The sequence below is a fragment of the Halichoerus grypus genome, chromosome 4, assembly GCF_964656455.1.
Source record: "Halichoerus grypus chromosome 4, mHalGry1.hap1.1, whole genome shotgun sequence".
NCBI lineage: Eukaryota > Metazoa > Chordata > Mammalia > Carnivora > Phocidae > Halichoerus > Halichoerus grypus.
In genome coordinates, this window is record NC_135715.1 from 172,470,754 (window position 1) to 172,496,983 (window position 26,230).

General features: G+C 38.6%; 1 long non-coding RNA gene across 1 annotated transcript in view; it reads right to left on the reverse strand.

The window, feature by feature from the left end:
• Positions 1 to 10,231: 10,231 nt before the first annotated feature.
• Positions 10,232 to 26,230, reverse strand: part of LOC144381522 (uncharacterized) — a 38,219-nt gene continuing 22,220 nt past the window's right edge. Inside the window, exon 3 of the long non-coding RNA XR_013446789.1 lies at positions 10,232 to 10,312. This is a non-coding gene — a long non-coding RNA (uncharacterized LOC144381522). The remainder of the gene's footprint in view (positions 10,313 to 26,230) is intronic.

Below are 26,230 nucleotides of genomic sequence, written 5' to 3' on the forward strand. Positions count from 1 at the left end.
CAACTTGCTCACAAATGGCTCATGAAAGGGGCACCTGGGTGGCTCAGTCAGTTGAGTGTCTGACTCCAGATTTCAGCTCAGGTCATGATCTCAGGGTTGTGGGATTGAGCCCCACAACGGGCTCTGCACTCAGCATAGAGTTTGCTTGTCCCTCTCCCTCCGCTCCTCCCCCCTGCTCTCTCTCTCTCAAATAAATAAATAAAATCTTTTTTAAAAATAGCTCATGAAAACAATTATATCTCTATTTAAATATCTATATCTCTACCCATCTAGATATATACATATATACACATATGCATACACATAGGTACACACATACGTATATACGTATATAGCATATTATATACATAGAGAGTGGGAGACCAAGTGCTTTAGGAAATGATAAAGTAAGTGTTGCAAACTGTAAACAAATAATGAATCTAGGTAAAAGGTATAGAGAGGTCACTATACTATTCTTGAAAATTTTTACTGAGATTGCAATAATTTCAAAATAAATTTTAAGATTTATTTATTTGAGAGAGAGAATGAGAGAAGCACGAGTGGGGAGAGCGAGAGGCAGAAGCAGACTCCTCACTGAGCTGGGAGCCTGATGTGGGGCTCAATTCCAGGTCCCTGGGATCATGACCTGAGCCAAAGGCAGATGCTTAACCACTGAGCCACCCAGTTGCCCCTTCAAAATAAAATTTTAAAAAACCAAGGCTGGATATCAGTGACTAAGACATCTAAAGAAATAGATATTAAATAATAATTTCCCATGATATATAATAAAAGGTAGAAATATATTTTTAGTGGTGCCTGGGTGGCTCAGTCGGTTAAGCGACCAACTCTTGCTTTTGGCTCAGGTCATGATCTCAGGGTGGTGGGATCAAGCACCATGTCAGGCTCCACAGGGAGTCCACTTCTTTCCTTCTCCCTCTCCCTCTGCTTCTCTCCCTGCTCGTATACTCTCTCTCTCCCTCTCTCTAATAAATAAATAAATCTTTAAAATATATACATATTTTTTTAAAATCTAGTGGTGAATATTAGATAATATTTGAGCACTTATATTCATGGGTATGGACAAAAGTTTAAACATTCAAATGATTAATATTTCCATTGTATTCTGAAAATATAAGCACTTAATGGTTAATAAGTAATTATGCAAGAAATCTAATTTCTGGGAAAACTGAAAGGACAGATGCTTCAGTAGGACTTTTATGTATCAATTACTCTCACAAAGTAAGAATTATCACCACTGACAAATAAAGAACATCAGAAAATTGATGTCAGTTCAAAAATTTGTATGGAAATAAATGAACTTTTCAGATATTACATTTCCCTTAAAACACTGCAAACCTATTGATACTTGAAAATTCTGAAACAGTTATGGTCTAAGATGGCTGAGAAAAAAACAAAATGTTTTCATTTAAAAGAACATAACAATGGACAATTTCAAAGTAAAATAAGAATTATTAAAAGAATAGGAGTTGTGAGGGGGGAAAGATGGCAGAGGAGTAGGGGACCCTATTTCAACTAGTCCCCGGAATTGAGCTGGATATCTACCAGACCACTCTGAGCACCCACGAAACCAGCCTGAGATGTAAGAAGATCTGGATCTCTACAAACAGAATATCGCAGGCAGTTGGTTTTGAGGTACAAAGCAGAGAGCCGTGATTCTGCGGGCAGATATCGGAGGATAAACGGCGGCGGGAGGGTGCCTGGACGTGGGGATCCTACACCGCCGGTGAGTGACAGCCTCGCGCGCTGCAGACGGGGCACAGACTCGCAGACCAGTAGTGTCGGGAAAGAACTTTAGGGCAGCCCCCGGGGTGGAAAACCAGACCGGCGGGGTCGCGTGCGGTGAACCGCAGCACCCCCAGACAGAAACCTGGAGCGACGGTCGCGCGCACGCAAACTGCAGCCTCCGAGAGGGAAACCCGGTGCCCCGGGGTCGTGCCGGTGAACTGCAACCCCTGGGGGTGGAAACCCCAAGTGGCGGAGTCGCGGCGCGCGCGAACTGGGAGTGGCTGGCGGTTTTAGAAGCACAAAGGGCAGAGATGTGCCCCCACCTGGAGGCAGGACTGGGAGCACTGCGGAGGGGCGCACAACCCAGGACGCTGCAGTTTATAGCAGCACCGACAGAAACGGAGACGGTGTGGCCTGGAGAGCTCACTGAAGAACAGACTGAGGTCTCTCTGCTCTGAGGCAGAGGGTTGGAAACGGTCTCTTCTGCTCTGAGTCACGGAAGAGACGCGGAAAGCCGCCAGGGAAAGGGGCCAGAGAACAAAAGCCCCAAAGACTGATTCCCACTGAGCCCATCCCCTGCCACAGGGGTGCAGGGCAACTCCGCCCAAACAGGGTTGCCTGAGTAACAGCACGGCAGGCCCCTCCTCCAGAAGACAGGCTGGGAAAACAAGAGGCCAGCAACCCTAAGGTCCCAAGAAAACAGGTGCGTCTTGCTTGGGTTCTGGTCAATAATTTCGACTCTATACATTCCCTCAAACACCCATCAACAGAATGACTAGGAGGAGGAGCCCCCAAAACAGAAAAGACTCAGAGATTATGACTTATGCCGCAGATTTACAAATGGATGCAGATATAACCAAAATGTCAGAGATGGAATTCAGGCTAGCAATTGTGAAGACAATGGCTAGAATGGAGAAATCAATTAATGGCAACATAGAGTCTCTAAGGGCAGAAATAAAAGGTGAATTGGCAGAACTTAAAAATGCTATCAATGAGATCCAATCCAATCTAGATAATCTAACAGCTAGGGTAACTGAGACAGAAGAGAGAATAAGCGATCTGGAAGACAGTATAATAGATAAAAAGGGAAAAGAGGAGGCCAGGGAAAAACAACTCAGAATCCATGAAAATAGAATCAGAGAAATAAGTGACACCATGAGGCGTTCCAATGTCAGAATAATTGGAATCCCGGAGGGAGTGGAGAGAGAGAGGACTAGAAGATGTATTTGAGCAAATCATAGCTGAGAACTTCCCTAATCTGGGGAATGAAACAAACATTCGAGTCCTAGAGGCAGAGAGGACCCCTCCTAAGATCAAGGAAAACAGGCCAACATCCCAGCATGTAATAGTAAAACTTGCAAATCTTAGAACCAAGGAAACCATCTTAAGGGCAGTTGGGGGAAGAGATTCCTTACCTACAGAGGGAGGAACATCAGAATAACGTCAGACCTATCCACAGAGACCTGGCAAGCCAGAAAGGCCTGGCAAGACATATTCAGGGTACTAAATGAGAAGAACATGCAGCCAAGAATACTTTATCCGGCAAGGCTTTCATTTAGAATGGATGGAGAGATGCAGAGCTTCCACGACCGGCAGAAACTGAAAGAATATGTGACCACTAAGCTGGCCCTGCAAGAAATATTAAGGGGGGTTCTATAAAAGGAGAAAGACCCCAAGAGTGATATACAACAGAAATTTACAGGGACAATCTATAAAAACAACGTCTTCACAGGCAACATGATGACAATTAATTCGTATCTTTCAATAATCACTCTCAACGTGAATGGCCTAAACGCTCCCATAAAACAGTACAGGGTTGCAGACTGGATAAAAAGACAGGACCCATCCATATGCTGTCTACAAGAGACTCATTTTGAACCTAAAGATACATCCAGACTGAAAGTGAAGGGATGGAGATCCATCTTCCATGCCAGCGGACCTCAAAAGAAAGCTGGGGTAGCAATTCTTATATCAGAAAAATTAGATTTTAAACTAAAGTCTGTAATTAGAGACACAGAAGGACACTATATCATTCTTAAAGGTCTATCCAACAAGAAGATCTAACAATTGTAAATATCTATGCCCCCAACATGGGAGCAGCCATATACATAAGCCAACTGTTAACCAAAATAGAGTCATATTGATAACAATACGTTAATTGTAGGAGACCTCAATACTCCACTCTCAGCAATGGACAGATCATCTAAGCAGAAAATCAACAAGGAAACAAGAGCTTTGAATGATACATTGGACCGGATGGACCTCATAGATATTTACAGAACATTCCACCCTAAAACAACAGAATACTCATTCTTCTCGAGCGCACATGGAACTTTCTCCAGAATAGACCATATACTGGGTCACAAATCAGGTCTCAACCGATACCAAAAGATTGAGATTATTCCCTGCATATTCTCAGACCACAATGCTCTAAAACTGGAACTCAATCACAAGGAAAAATTTGGCAGAAATTCAAACACTTGGAAGCTAAAGACCACTCTGCTCAAGAATGTTTGGGTCAACCAAGAAATCAAAGAAGAACTTAAACAATTCATGGAAATCAATGAGAATGAAAACACATCGGTCCAAAACCTATGGGATACTGCAAAGGCGGTCCTAAGGGGGAAATACATAGCCATCCAAGCCTCACTCAAAAAAATAGAAAAATCCTGAATTCACCAACTAACTCTACACCTTAAAGAACTAGAGAAAAAGCAACAAACGATGCCTAAGCCACGCATTAGAAGAGAAATAATTAAAATTAGAGAAGAAATCAATGAATTAGAAACCAGAAACACAGTAGATCAGATCAACGAAACTAGAAGTTGGTTCTTTGAAAGAATTAATAAGATTGATAAACCACTGGCCAGACTTATCCAAAAGAAGAGAGAAAGGACCCAAATTAATAAAATTATGAATGAAAGGGGAGAGATCACGACTAACACCAAGGAAATAGAAACAATTATTAGAAATTATTATCAACAACTATATGCCAATAAACTGAGCAATCTGGATGAAATGGAGGCCTTCCCAGAAACCTATAAGCTGCCAAGACTGAAACAGGAAGAAATTGACAACCTGAATAGGCCAATAACCAGTAACAAGATTGAAGCAGTGATCAAAAACCTCCCAAAAAACAAGAGTCCAGGGCCTGATGGATTCCCTGGGGAATTCTACCAAACATTCAAAGAAGAAATAATACCTATTCTCCTGAAGCTGTTTCAAAAAATAGAAACAGAAGGGAAACTTCCAAACTCATTCTATGAGGCCAGCATTACCTTAATCCCCAAACCAGGCAAAGACCCCATCAAAAAGGAGAATTTCAGGCCAATATCCCTGATGAATATGGATTCCAAAATCCTCAACAAAATCCTAGCTAATAGGATCCAACAATACATTAAAAGGATCACCCACCATGACCAAGTGGGATTTATCCCCGGGATGCAAGGGTGGTTCAACATTCGCAAATCAGTCAATGTGATAGAACACATTAATAAGAGGAGGGAGAAGAACCATATGGTCCTCTCAATTGATGCAGAAAAAGCATTTGACAAAATACAACATCCTTTCCTGATTAAAACTCTCCAGAGTATAGGGATAGAGGGAACATTCCTCAAGCTCATAAAATCCATTTATGAAAAACCCACAGCGAATATCATCCTCAATGGGGAAAAGCTGAGAGCCTTTCCCTTAAGATCAGGAACACGTCAAGGGTGCCCACTCTCACCACTGTTGTTCAACATAGTACTAGAAGTCCTAGCAACAGCAATCAGACAACAAAAAGAAATAAAAGGTATTCAAATTGGCAAAGAAGAAGTCAAACTCTCTCTTTTCTCAGACGACATGATACTTTATGTGGAAAACCCAAAAGACTCCACCCCCAAATTACTAGAACTCATCCAGCAATTTAGTAATGTGGCAGGATACAAAATCAATGCACAGAAATCAGTTGCTTTCTTATACACTAACAACGCAACTGTAGAAAGAGAAATTAAAGAAACGATTCCATTTACAATAGCACCAAAAACCATAAGATACCTCGGAATAAACCTAACCAAAGAGGTAAAGGATCTATACTCTAGGAACTACAAAACACTCATGAAAGAAATTGAAGAAGACACAAAAAGATGGAAAAATATTCCATGCTCATGGATCAGAAGAATAAACATTGTTAAAATGTCTATGCTACCCAGAGCAATCTATACCTTCAATGCCATCCCAATCAAAATTCCAATGACATTTTTCAAAGTGCTGGAACAAACAATCCTAAAATTTGTATGGAATCAGAAAAGACCCGAATCGCCAAGGAGATGCTGAAAAAGAAAAACAAAGCTGGGGGCATCACGTTGCCCAATTTCAAGCTATATTACAAATCAGTGATCACCAAGACAGCACAGTACTGGCACAAAAACAGACATACAGACCAATGGAACAGAATAGAGAACCCAGATATGGACCCTCAACTCTATGGTCAAATAATCTTCGACAAAGCAGGAAAAAACATGCAATGGAAAAAAGACAGTCTCTTCAATAAATGGTGCTGGGAAAATTGGACAGCCACATGCAGAAGAACGAAACTCGACCATTCTCTAACACCATTCACAAAGATAAACTCAAAGTGGATGAAAGACCTCAATGTGAGACAGGAATCCATCAAAATCCTAGAAGAGAACATAGGCAGTAACCTCTTTGACATCGGCCACAGCAACTTCTTTCAAGATACATCTCCAAAAGCTAGTGAAACAAAAGCAAAAATGAACTTTTGGGACTTCATCAGATAAAAAGCTTCTGCACAGCAAAGGAAACAGTCAACAAAACAAAGAGGCAACCCACAGAATGGGAGAAGATATTTGCAAATGACACTACAGATAAAGGGCTGGTATCCAAAATCTATAAAGAACTTCTCAAACTCAACACCCAAAAAACAAATAATCAAGTCAAAAAGTGGACAGAAGACATGAACAGACACTTCTCCAAAGAAGACATACAAATGGCTAACAGACACATGAAAAAATGTTCATCATCATTAGCCATCAGGGAAATCCAAATCAAAACCACACTGAGATACCACCTTACACCAGTTAGAATAGCAAAAATGGACAGGGAAAGAAACAACAAATGTTGGAGAGGTTGTGGAGAAAGGGGAACTCTCTTACCCTGTTGGTGGGAATGCAAGTTGGTACAGCCACTTTGGAAAACAGTGTGGAGGTTCCTCAAAAATTTAAAAATAGAGCTACCCTATGACCCAGCAATGGCACTACTGGGTATTTACCCCAAAGACACAGATGTAGTGAAAAGAAGGGCCATATGCACCCCAATGTTCATAGCAGCAATGTCCGCAATAGCCAACCTGTGGAAAGAGCTGAGATGCCCTTCAACAGATGAATGGATAAAGAAGATGTGGTCCATATATACAATGGAATATTACTCAGCCATCAGAAAAGATGAATACCCAACTTTTACATCAACATGGATGGGACTGGAGGAGATTATGCTAAGTGAAATAAGTCAAGCAGAGAAAGTCAATTATCATATGGTTTCACTTATTTGTGGAACATAAGGAATAACATGGAGGACATTAGGAGAAGGAAGGGAAAAATGGGCGGGGGGAATTGGAGGGAGAGATGAACCATGAGAGACTATGGACCTGAGAAACAAACAGGGTTTTAGAGGGGAGGGGGGAGGGGGATTGGTTAGCCCGGTGATGGGTATTAAGGAGGGCACGTACTGCATGGAGCACTGGGTGTTATATGAAAACAATGGATCGTGGATCACTACATCAAAAACTAATGATGTATTGTATGGTGACTAACATAACATAATAAAATTAAAAACTACAAAAAAAAAAAAGACACTTAGCAAAATGTTTGACATTAAAAAAAAAAAAGAATAGGAGTTGTTATTTGTTTTTGTTTTATAAGCAGGTTAGGGAAGATGCTCATTTCTAATATGCTCTGCACACATTGGCAGGTCTGACAAGAATCCTAAATTACAAAGGGAATTTGTTAATGAATTCACCACAGCCTGAATTATTTTTGTGAGGTCTTGAAGAACTGAGAAGTTGCTAGGGAACTGAAAGAAAACAAATGTAATTGTATCTTTTAAAGAAGTGATTGAAGCAATTAACATCAAATAAGTCACAAAAAATAGCTTGCAATATGGTGGAAAACAATGGAAGAAAACTGTATACAAATGGATAATAGATAACATGTCTCTATCAAGGGAGTTCATGAGTCATAAAATAGGTTAGATTTTCAAAGGGGAGATCATCAGCTGCCCCACAATTGGGAGCTCCTTGGAAACAAGGGGATATCTACTCAACTCTGAATAAAACACTGTAGATATTTAGCAAATATATGGACATAAGGAAGGAAAGGAAATAAAGGAAAGGAGGGACAGAGAATGGATTAGTGGGGGAAATGGAATATATTAACTGAACATTAATGTGTTACAGTTTGACTTATACAATAAACTCAATTTAATGCCTCACGAATGTCTACAAATTTTATTTAACCTGAAGATATAAAAAAAAGCGTAATGGTGACTAACAACCACTAAAATATGATATTGAATAAATTCACTCTGTACTGTAGTGTTCAATAAACGAGGGGAGTTTAGAGAAAAGAGATCCTATTTTGTTTCATTGTTCTGTTTCAAACAGAAAATTCAAACCACTAGAAAACATAATTCAATTAGTGGAAATGCAGTGGTTCTGAAGGTGATGACAGAATGGGTTATTTACCCTCTCTGATCAATTATAAAAAGTATGTATTTTATTCAGTACAAGTATTGGCTCCTTGCCAAGAATTCTACAAAAGCTGTTGCTAATGATCTCCATGATATCTTTAGGAATGAGGAATACAAACAGGTGAATTGGTGCAAGAAGTGCAAGCCAGGAGAGTTTAATATTCAAGCTGACTTCCCAAAACAAGTAAGTTCCCCATAAAATGGAAGGATGCAAATAATTTACCTTTACCTTTCCTGAGCATTTAAAGAAATACATCAAGTCTAAAAGGAAAAAAATGACAACATTTTGAATTTAAGAGCTCACTTCTGGCATAATCTTCAAATAATTTTTATAAAGTCTTCACATCTATGAGATGTATTATATCCCTCACCCCTCTCGGGTAAAAACTTATCTAAGATACTGGTAGCTTATCTTACACTTGCTACTGAACTATCTAGGGGGAAAAAAATGTGCCTTTTAAGTTGTCTGCAGGGCACCAGGTATACTCTGGAAAAAAATAAGGCATTATGATTCTCAAATCCCAAGGGTATATAATCAAGATGTCAAGACTATGACACAGGCTGCTAGTAAAATATGCTACAAATCTATTAATGGCCTGACTGATGATAATCAAAATAATCAGACCAACTTATTCCACAGCCTGTGTAGGATTATTTTGGATATACAGACAAAATAAATAGCATGAAAACTGAGAAAACCATTTCTACTGTTGCCCCACTATTCTTTTCTAGCAAAACATTTTTTTTATTTTCTCTGGTTTTTATTATTTTTTAATCACACTGATAATTATATCATTCTTCTCCATAAATGATAAAATACATTTTCATATATATAAATATATATAATAACTCTGAGACAAGCCTAGGGTTGTTCTAGCAAAACTTTAAAAATTCATTTGTTTATAGAATTTTAGAGCAAAGCATCTTTCAGTTGCTACTTAAAGTACAAAAGGATTTTGATGGGAGTCCTATTTCCATCTAGAGAAGACCCCCAAAATATCCTTCCAGCTGGAAAATTGACAATTTACAGTAAGTCATCCCTACTTTGCACTTCCTCACCTAGATTTCTTAAATTTATTGTCAAGTTCATGCTTCTTGATTGGTTTTGTCATTGAAAACTCTGACTGAAGAATAGAGAAAGCAGAGAGGAAATAAGAACAGGAAACTAGCGACAGGAAGTAAGTACTTATATCATTGTTCTTGTTCCATCCAAAGATCTGAGACATCTATCTCTTATTGGCAAGGATGAAGGACCTCAGCACACATATGGCTGGCTGTTACACCTGCATTTGGGTGTAGTTTGAAATCACTGAATAGTTCAGCAATGGCTCACTACAAGGCTTGAAACTCTTTGCTCTTCAATCTCAACTGACAAGGCAATGACTTTAAATCTATGGGCAGTCAGTCCTTATAAAAAAGAAGAGAGATTGATTGGAATCAAAAAGAAAATTTTGCTGAGATACCAAAAAACGTTTCTCCCTGTCGGTTCACTAATCAAACCTGAAGGGACTCTCTCCTTCCTGCAATTTTGCATCTTTTAGCACAGCTTCTTTCTTCTAGTTTGAAAAGTGTTCATTAGATTTTTATTTACATTAATTCTAGGAAGGGAATTGGCTGCCTCCCTATGATATTGATGTTTTCTTTGTCTAATTGGGTGGGTCAAGGCACTAATTTGATTCACAGCTGTGGTAAGTTTTTATAGAGTTTGGTGAACCTTAATTGCTTACAAATATTGTGTTATAAGACCACAAACCTTCAGCGGAATCCTGTTCAGCCCCATATGCTTTCAAACTTGACAATATGTTGTCCATTTCCCAAGAATCCTTCGTTCCAAATGGCCCTGAGGGTAAGAAAAAAAAGGAATAACACATATGGCTCACATAGAGAAGTCCATTAAGATTTTTGCTGTTGACAGCACCTAGTGAATTATTGTCAGGAAAAAATATTGTCAATAAGCCCTTTATTTCATAATAGTAAAATTGAAATACAAAGACAGCACAGCTCAATGCCCTGTAGTCTTATTACACGAAAGTGAGATTATATTTAAATGATGTTCATGACTCCATAGCCAGCCCTACAGTAAGTGTAAATGGAAATTTTGGGCAGGGCAGCAGCTTGGAGTGGTAAGGCTCAAGCTGATGGAGTCTCCTGAGCTGTGTGATAAAAGACCGAACTGGCCTCAGGCAGAAGCTGGTCACAGCTCTGTGGCCAGCCGACCTCTCCCAGAGTCTGTCCTGCACTGCCAGTGTTTTGAGTGGAGGACTGTCTCTCTCCTTTGTGCTCCTTCAGTGCCATCCCTGGGATGCAGGGAAGGGGTGGTGTCAGGCCTCTGGGGTCTGGCTGAAACTATGAAGAGTAGTCAGAGCTGGGGAGAAAATCACACTTTTGCTGCCAGACTAGAGCACAGGCTCTGGAAGCCACTCATCACCAACATCCCCAAACAGCCTTCAGATTCCCCCAGCAACACTAGGATTGTCGTGAAAGTGCAAAGGTCCCCCTTGTCACACTCCCTGTGGTTCATCCCACCAAAGCCATCCTGGAATCTATAAAGGCCAACACCAGGTGAGATCAATGAGATTCTGATTCCTTCTCGGTGCTCAGGCCCCTACTCTTAACACAAAGTCAGTTCTGTTTGAGAGTCAAGCATAGATTCTCTGGTCACAAAGACATGAACTCAAATGCTACCTCTGCCACTTGAGACTGGTGGCTGCATACCAAATCGAATTTTATTAAAACCAAGGGACACACACCCATTTAAAATTGTTCTTTTAAAATGAGTTCTTTTGATACATGTTTTGTAACTAAATGCTGACATTTGAACAACTTGATAGCAAAACGTTTCTGACTTCTCTTACGTTCAAATAATTTTTTTTTTTTTTTTTGCTGCTCGGTACCTGTAAGTATTACATTTTAATTTTTTTTAATGGCTCTGGTTACTGTGTGGGATGAACGGGAGGCCAATTATGAGGCTGCTGCAGTCATCCAGGAAAGAGACACCAGTGTCTTGGATGAGTCTGGGAGATGGAGATGGACAGAACAGTATTATCCAGAGTTCAGAACTTTTTTTTCAAGCTGGAGCTAGCAAGACTTGGTGGAACAAAAGTGAGAATGACAACAAGTCATCCTATAACAGCCCTCTAAAGGAAGGCATAGGGCTGAGGCCTATATGGCAGCAGACAGCAACCTCAACAGCCGGAGGGATTAAGAGCAGAGCAACTCTGAAAAAGCAGGCAGCAGGAGAACCCCTGCCGGGAGAATATACACACTCGGGGCTTCCTGGAAAGATGGAGGGGTACCAGGGTGGAAAAGTAGGGCCTGGTGTTTTTTACAGTAAGTGGGATGGGGGCTCAATTCATTTCAATTGGACCCAGTACTACGCTGCAGCTGGTGCACACAGGCTTACACAGGGGATTGTTAAATATTCAGGAATTTTACGAGTCCCACTGGTAGCTTAAAATTGCCCACAGTTGGGAATATTTACACCACAGAAATTGGCAAATAGTACAGATCAGCCCCCACCCCCGCCGTCTCTTTCCCCCTCTTCCCTACCAATGCTGGCTGTGAAGTATTTGCCAGCACACCACTGAATGGACTGCACAAGGCTGGGAGCCCTGAGAACACGGCACATTACTTGAGTTACACAAGCAACTGACCTTGTTCCCTCCTCCCGTGAAGCAAAGAATGCTTCTGATACTCCAAAATTTAGGTTTTGGAAAATTCTTTGAAATGTAATGTCTATTTGTCCTACCAACCAAACTTCCTAATTCCTAGCTATGTTTTTCCAAAGCTAATACGAAAATCATCTTTTATTTGGGGGCACATATTGCATAGGAAATCTTTTGCATCACAGGGAAAGCTGGTCCAGAATTTAAACCATCGCAAAGAACTAGACTATAAAAGAACATGCTCAGTCTCTGAGTAATCAAGAGTTGTTTTTATTTTAATTTATTCTTCTGATATTTTGTAATAGTTATGTGACCCAATCCTATTCTGATTGAATTATTATCAGTAGCAGTATATCATTGATAATATAAAAATGAAATATAATTAAATGCTTTATCCTCATTTCATCAAAACTGTATTTCTGTTGGCAACAAAGAACTATGATCTTGGGATGCCTGGGTGGCTCAGTCAGTTAAGTGTCTGCCTTCAGCTCAGGTCATGATCCCAGGGTCCTGGGATCAAGCCCCACATTGGGCTCCCTGCTCAGCTGGGAGCCTGCTTCTCCCTCTGCCCTGCCCCTCCCCCTGCTCATCCTCTCTCTCAAATAAACAAAATCTTAAAAAAAAAAAAAAAAAAGAACTATGATCTTGTAGAGAAGCAAAGAGAAGAAAATTAAATCAAGAATTATAATTCCTAGAGATAGTCATTGTTTACAATTATAGATCAGTGGTCAGCAAGCTACCATACCGCATGGCCTGGCAAACTAACCCAGGGGCTGAATTCAGCTATGCCCCATTATGGACATATTGTGGATGACTGTTTTTGCCACAACAGCCAAGCTGGGTAGTTACAACAGAAACCATGTGCCCCACACAACTTAAAATATTTACTATCTGGCCCTTTACATAAAAACTAGCTGACCTCCAGTGTTTCTCTCTATAGAGATATAATCTTCAATAAAAAGAGTATTCTACCACACAAATTGCTTAATCACCTGCTTTCTTCTCCCAACTCGGGGCTTGATTCCAGGACCCTGAGATCATGAGAGGGAGAGCATAAGCAGGGGGAGCAGCAGGCAGAGGGAGAAGCAGGTTCCCCACTGAGCAAGGAGCCTGATGGTGGATTCAATCCCAGGACCCTGGGACCATGACCTGAGCCGAAGGCAGACACTTAACCGACTGAGCCACCCAGGCACCCTCTTAGGGCAAATTTCTAATTGCAGAATTGTTGGATCAAACTGGACATTCCAAAGCTTTAAGATTTGGTAAATATTGCAAACCTGCCCGATGAAGAGGTTTTCCCAATTCATATCAAATCCACCTTGCTCGGAATTTTAAGTGCAAAAGACTGCATAGTTTCTGGGTGAAAATTTCCCAAAGGTTCTTTCAGAATGTTAGGAAAAAATATTCTTTAATGTATGTCTTTATAAAGTACCCTTATGAGAGAAAGGCAGATAAAATTGATATTCTTCTTGTAGATATGTTATCCTTCAAATTTTAGTCACAGACGCACATTTGAAAAGTATATGCTTTGTGGAAATCTGTAATACTGGCTATGTCAAAGAGGTAGTCATAAGTAACTTTTAAAGCCTCAGTTCTTGTACCTGTAAAATAGGATAGTACAAGCTCCTCCAATCTGAGAGATTACTGAACTAATCAAAATAGTCAAATTAACACATGCATTAAGAATAACAGAATACAGAATATAGAATTCTGTGAAATACAGAGTTATTATCTCAGAAGTAAGATGTTGTAGTTTGAATTATTTCAACAAGTTTCTATTTACTGCATTTTATTCTTAGATAGTAAAATTCAATCCATACTAATATTTTCTTTTAAAAAAACAAATGTGTAACGAATGGGGGTAGGGGAACACTAGGAATGACATAAATTCCCTCTCCTGTGTGTTTTCCTTCAGAGGAAAATTTCCATGCTGCAAGTCCACTTGATAGTTTTTCTGGGTAGGAAAATGCAGGAGGGTTACAGGATGTGGATAAAGTTCAATGGGCATCTGCAGCCTCTCCTCCCCATGACCCTTTCTTTCTTCAGGAGGACACTACACTTGCTTGACCGTCCTGCTACCTCGCCACCCACTCCTTTGCTGGGTCTTCCTCTCATCCTCTTAACTTTGGGGTACCCAGGAATAGGTCCTTGGTGCTTTGTTTCCCCCCAACAGTATCCAGCCACATGCCTATAACACTGATACTCTCATACCTTGTCCAGGTCCGACTTCTCTCCTGAAGTCCAGATTCCCATATCCTGCCACCTGATCAACAACATTTCATGTCTAATTACATCTAAAAGCTAGTAATTCCAATCTGAATTCCTGATCTGCCCCCTCAGCCCCCCAGCGTACACCACTCACAGCTTTTATTCACCCTCTCAGTTGATGGCATCTCCATCTGTCCAGTTGCTTGGGTGCAAAACTTGGAGCCATTCTTACCTCTTCTTTTTCTATCGCATTCTACTTTCAATCATCAGGAAATTGGGTTGGCAGACCTCCTTTCACCCCTCCAGCCCCATTGCCCTGCTCTGTTTGATGTGGATTGATATAGTTCTCACTTATTTGTTTTGCTTTTACACTTAGCTCTCCCCCCAAATCACAGACATAGTCTCTTCTCCAGCCAGAGTGATCCTGTTTAAAATATCTGCTCTGATTCTAGCTTTCCACTCCATGGCCACCCATTCCACTCAGAATCAAAATCTAAGCCCTTACACAGACCACAAATTCTTCCCATGGGCTACTCCCCAGCACACTTCTTCAACTGCCTCCCTTTGTGTGTTCCCCTCCATTCACTCCACCCCAACTGTGCCAATCCCCTCCTCTATAATCCTCAACAAGCCAGGTACTCTCTGGCTTGAAGGCCTGTTTCTTACCAGTTGTCTGCCTTCTTCCAGCTATTCAGAGGGCTAGCTCCCTCAACTCCTTCTCAGGAAGGCCCTACTTAAAACTCCAAGCCCAACCCTGATTCTCCATTGTCCTTCTTCTGCTCTGTTTATCATTTTTCTATTGTATGTAGCACCTTCTAACATATGATGTAATTTACTTATTTATTATGTTTATTATTTATGATGGAATGTAAGCTCCATTTGGATGGGATCTTTATTTTGTTCAATAGAATAAATGAATTAATAGCTACCTACTTACAAGATAATCCTGAGACTGTATCAAAATAACAGTTAAGACACAAAGATTTAGGGGGGAAATGTAGAACAAAATAAGGAAAATGGCTTAAATAACATGAATTTTTAAAAAAGACACCATGCTATAGATTAATTAAACATCAAAAAGAAATGTATTCCAAACAAGTAAGGAAAGGAATGGATCAATAGGTAAGAAGTCTTACCTACTTCTAACTGACTAGAAATGAGAAAACCTCCAGAGAGGTCTTTACTCTGACACTTGTTAACAAGAAGGGGCAATCAAGGTCATGAATAGTCCACAGCATGGACTATTTCAGGAGCATCAGTTTCCTGATCCATACAGGGAAATAGCCATATATTAATTTCTTATCTCAAGGAATTATTGTCAGGCAAACCCTTCTTGTGAATCGTAAAGTTATTTTAATGTTCTTATGTTAAAATAGTTGCTTGGGTTGCCTTTTCTCGGCTCTTAATTGACAATTGGCAGTCAGCACACAGAAAGCCCTCAAGTAGTTCTCATTTAGGAGAAGGGAAATTGATCCCTGTCTACCTTAGCTCTCTCAGTACACACGCAGAAAAGCAAATGGGTGATGGGCAGGATCTCGGGCGAAATAACTGCTTGCTGCCAGAGTTCAGAGCACAGCCTTCAGGATGAAAAATGCCCACAGCCTTCTTCTTCATTGGCAAAAGGAAGATATGGAGTGATCCCAAAGAATGGATGTGTAACAAGGGATGCCCACATGACAAAGCATTTTTAGGAAAGTCTTAATTGAGGAGGCTGCTTTTTCTATGTAAACTCCTAAGTTATGTTAATTTTTATTGATAAAGATATCAGTTAATTGACCAGTAATTGGTATCTTAAAAATTCAGCAATGACTAGATAATTAGCCAGAATCGAGCTGTAGTGTTCTTCATTTATTTAAGGCCTCTCTTTCAGGCTTGCTTTAAATTTGCTTTATGAGACTGATAACATTAAAATAGCTTGAACATGAAAGTTTTAGAACATATTAGAAGCTCCACGTAGGGATCTGTAAACAGAGATAAATAAATATGTAAAGATCTTGCAAGCGACTCCTCTGGCATTTGTATTTCTGTACTCCAAGAGACACCTTCTCCGTTTTTAATTGTGCTAGTGCCCTCTAGCGGTCAGAGTGGCACCTGCAGTTTTACTAAGTCCTTCCCAGCCTTCAAAACCGGGGTCACTTACCTCCCAAAAGAAAAAAGAAAGAAAAGAAGAGAAGAGAAGAGAAGAGAAGAGAAGAGAAGAGAAGAGAAGAGAAAAAGAAAAGAAAGAAAAGCTTATCCATGCAATCATCTTTATTTAGTTAAGATTTATTTATTTATTTGAGAGAGAAAGCGTGCGCATGCACGTGTACCCAAGCAGGGAGAGGGGCAGAAGGAGAGGGAGAGAGAGAATCCTCAAGCTGACTCCTTGCACCTAGGCCGACGCGGGTGGATCCCAGGACCCTGAGATCATGACCTGAACCAAAACCAAGAGTTGGCCGCTTAACCAACTGAGCCACCCAGGTGTCTTGGAATCATCCTTTTTTAAAAAAAAATGCTTCACCCAGAATGGAACACATAGAAAAAAATAAAGAAAATGAATTATACATCATGATTAGGAAAAAAAGCTTTGTACATTAATAGAGTCTCTAAATTTTGAAGACAGGTGACTTCTGAGGTCAAACATAAAGTTGAGAATTTTGAGAAAGCTATGGACCTACTTCTCAGAAAATTATGCATGCACCTGTACTTTCAAGAGTTCAGGTAGCACCAGTTCAAAGGCTTGGGGTTTATCTAGCTGTATACATGTGCCATGTTCCCCAGGTCAAAAATTCTCTGAAATGTTGAATTTGGAAATCAAGTTGGAGAAAGATATGTACACTATGACGGTATGCAAAATAAGACTTATAGTTTCTATGTATACAGAGTAAAAATACACAAACCATGGGAATGACACAAATTGATTTCATAATAATGGTTATCTCTGAGAGCGAGGGAGGGTAATGGGATGGGGAAAATTAAAGGTGACCACATTTACATCTGTAGTATACCATTTCTTCTTCAGAAACTCTCCAGGTATGAAGGGCATAATACTATTTTACTAAAGCTTAGTAATAGATATATAAACAATGAATTTCCACAATTTTGTTTCCCATTCTTGTCCATATATTTGATGGATTTCCCAATTTTAAAAAGTTAAATTAAAAAAATATATAATTATTATATTTTAATAATATATGATCTAATTTCATAGTGATGGGGTTCAGGGAAGGCCACTCCAAAATATGCAACTTTAACATATTGATTATCTTGAATTAAGCACCACTTAAGAAACAGCTAATGCAAGAAAGACACTCTGTCTTCTGTCCCTCTGAAAGCAGGAAATAAATGCCCCTGTGAAGAGTATCCACCCTGCACTTGGTAGGTAGAAGGCATGCTTATTGCCAGAGATAGGGAATTCAGGGCCAAGAAAGCTGTATAAACAAGCCTTGCTAATTCTTTATTAATTTGCCCAAACCCCTTTGTCAAAATAATTCACAAATAATTGTTTGTTTAAAAGGTATAAAAGGTATAAAAGCTGCCTGCTTTGGTCACTCCTTTGAATCTCATATTTCTACGAGCTCCCGTACAAATAAAATTAAATTGTTTTCCTCCTGTTAACTTGTCTATGTCAATCTAATTATTAGGCCAGCCAAAGAACCTAGAAAAGTTTTCCTCCCCTACAGTTTTTATTTTAAAAAAGTTAGTTTTCAGAAACATCCAAATGTAAGTTCATGTTTTGAAAAATAAATTTAATTCTACATTATATAAATCACCCAAGCTTATTTTAAAATATAAGCTAAAATATTAATATTATAAAGAGAACCATTGTTCTCTTCACAGAGTCCTTAAGTAGAAAAGCTTTTATTTTTATGGTTATAATTTGACTTCTTGATAGAGAAAGAGGAAAAAGGTGAAACTCTTCTGAAGCTAATGTTAGATTAGAGCAAAATTTATTATCGATCCATATTCATTCTACTATAAAATATAATGAAAGTTTAGATAAGGTATTATTCTCTTTGGGGATTTCATATATAACAAAGTCAGCATGAAGCTGACTATACCATGGCCTGGGAGGCTGAACCTAATAGCCGCTTAATTGATTCATGCTTGTAGCTGCTCTGCCGCATAGCATCCCAGAGGCTTCAGAGGCTATGATCAAGATACAGCTCGTCACAATGCAAAGCAGCAGGGTCTTGTGCCTCCCTTGATTTAAATGGAATGTGGGAGGAATGAGGCAGCACAGACAATATGGAAGACTGGTAGGGAAGAGGCATTAGCTTCTGGTTCACCTCTCCATTGATACAGCTGGCAGACCCCCAGACATGCCCGGGTAGGTAAATCATGACCACAGCATTAACCATCTGTTGGACAATATACATTGTTGGCTTCTGGGGGTCAGGATCAAGGTTGCATTCCTCCTTGCCCTCTACCCTTAAGGAGAAGCAATGTTAATTTCTGAGGACCTTTGCTGGGCCATGGTGTTGGGGCAGAGGGAAGAACTTTCGGTGTTATTACAGTAAGGAAATGGAACAAAACCTTCCACTTCTCTGTCAGTGTTCTCCAGCTGGATTTGGTTTCTTAGAGGTCCTGTCCTTTCTGACTTGTCTCATTAAGATGACTTCCCCACCAACTGCAGCTCTAGCAAGAGACCAGGCCCTGTTTTCCACCCACTGATTAACTCCTTCCTACTGCCTCCTCCCACCACCCACCCAAATCACACTTCCTGTCTTGCAAAAGGAAGGCTTGACCTGGGGTAGAGCATTAGACCACTTCATTCTAGGTCGTAGGGGGAGAAAAATCATCCCACCTTTTTTGTTTTGTTTTGTTTGTTTGTTTGCCACTAGAGTAAGAAGACCTTTTAGTTAGGTCTTTGACAAAAGACACATAGTTAATGGTTTCAGCCCTACGTAAGCCCAACACAGTCTATCAGGTCTAGGAATTCCACACAAGGTATTGGCACCAAGCCCACAGAGTAATAAACAGTATTCGTGGTCCTGGCCTCATCCTCAGTGCACGCATTTCCCATGGCGAATCCAGGAGAAATAGCTGTGCACAAGGGGCTACTTTGAATTTGGGGCTCTTGAGTGAGTACCGGCCTAATATCAACTCAGAAATGACCAACATATGCTCTTGAAACAGTTTAGAATGGAATGGGGGGAAAAGTAAAGATTAAGGCAAAATGAAGATATCCTGTATGCAACTACCATCTTAAGACATGAACCCATCAACGTGGCTTCCTCAAATACATATTTCTGAAGCACCTAAATTATATCTCTGAATATCTGGATATTTTGAGATATTTTTTAATCTTGTTTATATTTAAGCTACCTACTAAAGTAAGTTCCATCCATCCTAAATGATTTCCTTTAAAACCAATCTGTCTTGGGGCACCGGGATGGCCCAGTTGGAAGAGCATGCAACTCTTGATCTCCGGGTTGTGAGTTCGAGCCCCACATTGTGTGTAGAGATTACTTAAATAAATAAAACTTTAAAAAAAAACTTTTTTTAAAAACCAATCTGTCTTTAAAATATTCCTACAGATAAACTGATGGTGAATATCAATATAATAGGTAAATATTCAGCATTAGATTAAAATCAGCATCTTTTACCACCAATAAAAAAGGGCAAATAATCTTATCTTACCCAAGTTGAATGAGAATTCACTCTAGAATTTCCTTCTCATGAGGCAGAGCTTGACATTCAACAACTCACACGTTTTATTTTCAGAGGTAAATGAACATACTGCAGTTAATTTGAGAGTTAATTCCTAGTTAGGAATAAATGGAGTAATGTGGGGGAAAATAACTCCTAATTGGAATACACTGAGTGGCTATAAAGTTACTCTTAGTGCTATGCATACCAAGTAGATTGTTAGTAGCCAAGTAAAGGTAAAGGATCAATGTGGCATCGGGACCTTAACCATGTTAATGATCTATGGCAACGTGGACCATGCACTGGACTTCTAGAATTGTCCTTACAGAAATTCAAAAGTGCCCAGCACCAAACCTACCAGAGTGTAACATTTTATTTTAGATGGAAAGGCTAGATTAGTGAAAAGAACTTGGTCTCTGAATGCAGGCAAACCTAAACTTGAATCCTAGTGAAACCACAGTGAGCTGAACCTTGGGAACACATGCCTCAGTGTTTATAAATACAGGGATGACATCAGGACACTGCAAGTGATATTTTGGTGCCACAAAAGTGTAAGTATAGTTTGCAGACCTTCTCAAGGGGAGGTGGAGGTGAGTATGACAAAGTCAGCCTCATCAGATTCTCTGGGTTTGAGAAGTCCCTTAATCTGAAGTCCCTAAGCCAAACAATGGCATGGGGCTTGGAGATGGGCAGAGGAACCCACTGCAGCACTAAAGCGTGGTCTATACACTGCTGCAGGTCCAAGAATTGTTTGTTGTTGCTTCGTGGTAAGATAAGCACAAAAAATAAGAGTAAAGATTTTAAACTTCTAGAAAAATTTGACAATGATGTATATCTGTTGAAACTAATAATAAAAAAATGTGTGTTTCTGTTTTGTATGTCTTTATTTTCATGTGCCCACTCTTCTAGTGCTTCTATTTTATTGTATTTTATCGAAGTATTGGTCTGTGACAAAATGGGAGGAGGGAACCTGGTCCATCCTCAGAGACAATGTGTGAGGCAGTGATCTAGATATTAAGGCCCTTAAGTCTACTGACTGAAATCTAATAACTAATCTTTTTATGCAAAAGTACTGATTCCATATAGATATGGTCTTTTTAAAACTTTTCCTCCAGTTTGGGTAATCTCAGTAAGTAAAGCACTGAAGTCCAAATTTAAGGTCAAGATTTAGATTTGACAACATCAGAGCTAAATGGAAAACTAATTAGCAATCATTATGCTCATCAAATATAAGTCTATTTAATATCATTTCTTTTGCCTGGTTCAATGCTTTCTAGGCTTCCATGAACCAACACTCTTAATCAAATACCAATGGCACACTTGTTTCATGTGATGCTACATTACAAAGGCAATAATAAAAATGATATCAAACGTCAAGAGAAATGACTCTAGTCTAGATGAATGAAACACAATTTAATTGAGAATATGGATCAGAAGAATTGATTTTTAAAAAAGCAATTTTCCCCTTTGGGTTTGTCCTAGCTTTATAGTTCTATGCAAATTTTTAATATCCAATACAGATCTTGTAGTGTTATTACTGAAGCTCACAGCTGAAAATGCTCGTTTACAAATGTTTATCTTACCAAACAGATAAACATTAAGGTGCTCTGTAATGGGTTTTTGTTTTGAGTTTATCCATTGATTTGTAAAATTCAGAGTGCGCAGATCCCTGTGTTAGGCTTTTAAATTTGCAAGCACTGGAGTTCAATCAAGTCCAATTGTTGGAGTGGGACCAACATCCGTAGGTGAAAGAAAACATTACTTGATAACTCCTTTTATCTTTTTTAAGCTGAGAAAAGCAGCAGTCTCATTCAAATGCCAACTTCCCAATGAGAAACACACACTTTCTGCTTTATCTCCAACATAAGGCAGAAAGAAAAAGAGAAAACAGCAAGCAGGAGAATATTACATTGTGTCTGAACATCTGATAGCCCCACACATCAGAAACAGATCTAATTGAGTGGCTTGCACCTTTTAACGGATACAGCAGCTATTAAATAGACTTATTCCTTTAATCATAGAAACCAAGTCTTTATATTTCCTCTCTCATATAAGTATTAAAAATTTTTATTACTTTTTTCCTGATTATAAGAGCAATACATGTTCATTATAGAAATGCATAAGAAAGCAAAAATTATCCATAGTTTTATCACATTTAGAGATAAATATCATTAACTTTTGTATATACTACTTCTCTTTTCTTTTTCCTGTAGATATTCATACATATTTAGTTTTCTATATAGCTGAGATTATGATGTAAATATCGTATCATATCAGTGTGTATCTTATTCATTTACTATTAAACTATAAATATTTTTCAAACCCAAAAAATATTATTTGAGTACATAATTTCTAGCGACTGTATAATACTGTATTGAAGTTATAACGCACATGAGCATCCTTCTACTGTTGAACACTTAACTTTATAAAGAGGTTAAGAAGATGTTTTTAGAATCAATGGCTTGGTTCAATTCCTGGCTAGCTCTGCCACTTATTAGCTATGTGACCTTAGTCAAGGTCTTAATTTCTCTAAACTGTAATTTTCTTATCTATAAAAATTAGGATAATAATACCAGCTACTTTATAGGGTTGCGATAGTAAACAAGATGCATACAAAAGAGCTTAAGCACAGTGTCTGCCTTTTCTCATTAAATGTTAATTATTTTGATGCTATGATAAACATCTTAGGTCAGACAGCTTTGTTCTAGTTTTTTATTTAATTTAGACAATTGCCAAGAAGATTAGAAATAGAATAGGGGAGTATATTTTAAAAAGTACTTCTCAGCTTTGAGTACAACCAAGAGAAATTGTTGAACAGACTAGACTTTGTCTTAATATCTTAGATTACTGAGGGTAAGCAAACTAGCATGACAACATGGAAAAGCTAATGGATTTAAATGTTTTGGGAACAAAAACATTTTGTGAATGCCACTTTCCTTGGAATTATTCATTCATTTCTCAGATGAGTGTTAAAAATAGAAAGATGACTGGTCCACTCAGTAAAAGATGTTAGATGAGAGATAGATAAAAGATAGATAGATAGATGATAGATAGATGATAGACGACATACAATATTTTGTACATATCTTAGAATAAAACCTTTAATATGAAGTAACTCTGACCTGTTCAGGCTTTCCATCTGTCTGAACACTCTCTTCTTTCCTTTTGTTCATCTCTTACCCCACAGCTAACCTAGAGAAGTAGCTACTAATTGCTGATCTTCTGTACAGATGCTGACTTCACTGAAAAATACTTTCATACACACAAAATCTGTTTACTCCATAACTCATCAAATTTGAGAAAGAGGAAAAAAAAAATGAGTAAAAGGAACTTAAAAATATCCAAACTCATTTATTCTCACAAATCTCTGAAACACTTGTAAGAAATAGAAGTTAGTTACCCTAAAAATTAATTTATTGCATTTGTCATATGAATACAAATGTATTAAATAGGTAACTTTTTTCCTTATCTACATTAAAAAACAAAAAACAACAATAAAAAACCCCCACAAAGCTTGGGCAATTGAGTTTAAAGAGCAACTGTGGCAGCCAACCTCCTGGATGGCCCTTGAATAGTCACATCAAATTCAGTTCACATGCATAGCCAACAGGATACCTTGGAAATGATTGAATGTGATTTCAGAGGCGAGGTCATCAAATACATTGTAGCTTCCACCTTGCTCTCTCCTGGATCACTCACTCTGGTGGAAGCCAACCACCATGTTGTGAGGACACTGAAGCAGCCCCTATGGAGAGGGCCATGTTGTGAAGAGCTGAGGCCTCCCGCCTCTAGCCAGCATCAACTTGCCAGCCTTATGAGTGAGCCACTGTGAAGCAAGACCTCTAGTCCCTGTTGAGATGTTCTAGCTGACATCTTGACTGTAACCCTGTAATCCTTGAGACCCTAAGCCAGAATCACTTAACTAACCTAGTTTGGGTACCCCCAAATTCTTGACGTACAGGAAATTTGTGATATAATAAATGTTTATTGTTTTAAGGCAGTAAGTTTTGAAGTAATTTGGTATGTATGCAATGATATATAGATAATACAACTGAAGTTGGTGCTCTTACAGCATTACTGTTATTAGAGTACTCATTTAATTCACATTAACCAAGTAAAACTTTCCTTCATGATGTATGAAAGGAATATAGAAAAACAACTAAAAAAAAATTAACTTTGGGGTCAGGTAGGTAGAATATTCAAGTTTTCTGTAAATATATGAAAAAAATACTCAACCTCATTAGTCATCAGAGTGATTCAAATTAAAACCACAATAAGATACAACTATACACCCACTACAAGTACTAAAATTAAAAAGAATGATAATACCAAGTGTTGATAAGGATATGAAGCACCTGGAATTCTTATATACTACTAAAGAGTGTACAACCACTTTGGTAAACTATTTGGCAGTACAAACTAAACTTATCCATGCCCTACCACCCAACCGTTGCACACTCCTTGTAAGAAACCCAACAGAAATATACACATATGGGCACGAAACAATGTGTACAAAAATGTTTATAGTGAAACACTGGGAATAATCTACATGTCCCACAGCTGTAGAATGGATAAATTGAGATGTATTCATGCAATGAAATACTATACAGCAGTAAGAAATAAACAAATTACAGACATACTCAACAATAAGAATGAACCTCACATATTGAATGAAAGAAGCCAGTCTTTCAAGGCAAAAAAAGAAAAAGAAACAAAGAAAAAAGAATGCAGTTATGTAATTCTGTTTATATAAAGTTCAAAACCAGACTGATCTACATTGATAGAAGCCAGGACAGTGGTTATCTTTGGGGAGGAGGAGGTAAAGGAGGAAGAAGTGACTGGGGCCAGGATGGGGAGATTTTGGGTGCTGATAATGATCTATTTCCTGATCTTCCTGGTGGTTACTTTGGCATGATCACTTGGCAGAAATTCATCAAGCTGTGTATCTATGATTTCTGTACTTTTTTTGTATGTAGGCTATTCTTTGATAAAAATTTCACTTAAAAATATACAACATGCTAAGTATCAACCTTATTTTCTTTATTTTCATGGTTGAACTTCCATTAGATGGGAGAGAACTCTTGTTTTTAGGAACCACATATTGAAGTATTAAGGGAGAAGAGGGCACATGTCTATAATTCTCAAGTGGCTTAGGAAAAAAGTAAAATATATAAATTATATATATATATAATTATTTTTTACACATTTTTCTCATCACTGGGTTTCTCCCCTTTTATATATATAAAATGTATACAGGGAGAAATAGTGATGAGAAAAATGTGTAAAAAAAGTTAACAATTGGGAAGTCTGGGCCAAAGTATGTGAGAGTTCTTTGTGTTATTCTTATAATTTTTCTATGAATTTGAAATTATTTCAAAATAAGAAGTTAAAATGCATATTTAAAATACATTCAACAGTTCCACTTACTGACTGCATTTCCATGAGTTTATAGTCAAATTAATAGGTAAATTTCTCTATGCCTTAGAAAGCATAGAAATGGGGATATTTGTATCTGTCTTTCAAGGCTATTATAACGTTGTGAAAAAATAAGAGAACTAATAGGTAACAGTTACATAACTTGCCCTATGTCATATACCTAGTAAGTGTGAGCCAGAATTTGAACTGAGGAACTCTGACCCAAGACTCTACACTGTCATCTAGCATACAAATCAGTCAACCAAATGACACAGTGAATGCCATATAGCAGATGTCATTAACAGTATCTGTGATGATCATGATGATGATGCTTGCATTATTAGTTTGCTAGGTCTGCTATAACAAAGTACCACAAATTGAGAGGTATAAAACAATGGAAATTTATTCCCCCATAGTTCCGGAGGCTAGAAGTCCAAAATCAAGGTGTTGGCAGGCCCATGATCCCTCCAAAGCCTCCAGGGGAAGATCCTTCCTTCTTCTCATCTATTATAAGGACACTATTCATATTGGATTAGGGCCCTCCCTAATTCAGTATGACCTCTCTTAACTTGATTATATCTGCAAAGATCCTATTTCAAAATACAGTCACACTCACAGGTACTGGGGGTTAGGACCTCAACCTATATTTTGAGGAGACACGCCCATAAAAAATGCTTAAGAACTTTGTCATGTTCTTGCCAGAGGAAGTTTAACTGAAAGAACTCTCTTGCTGATTCCTGGGAAGAGAAAAATGATACTTGGGGAAGAGGAAAAGAAACCCTCTTATGGCTCTTCTTCTGCTTAAAAAAAAAGTAAAATAAGTTGTTCTATTATGCTTT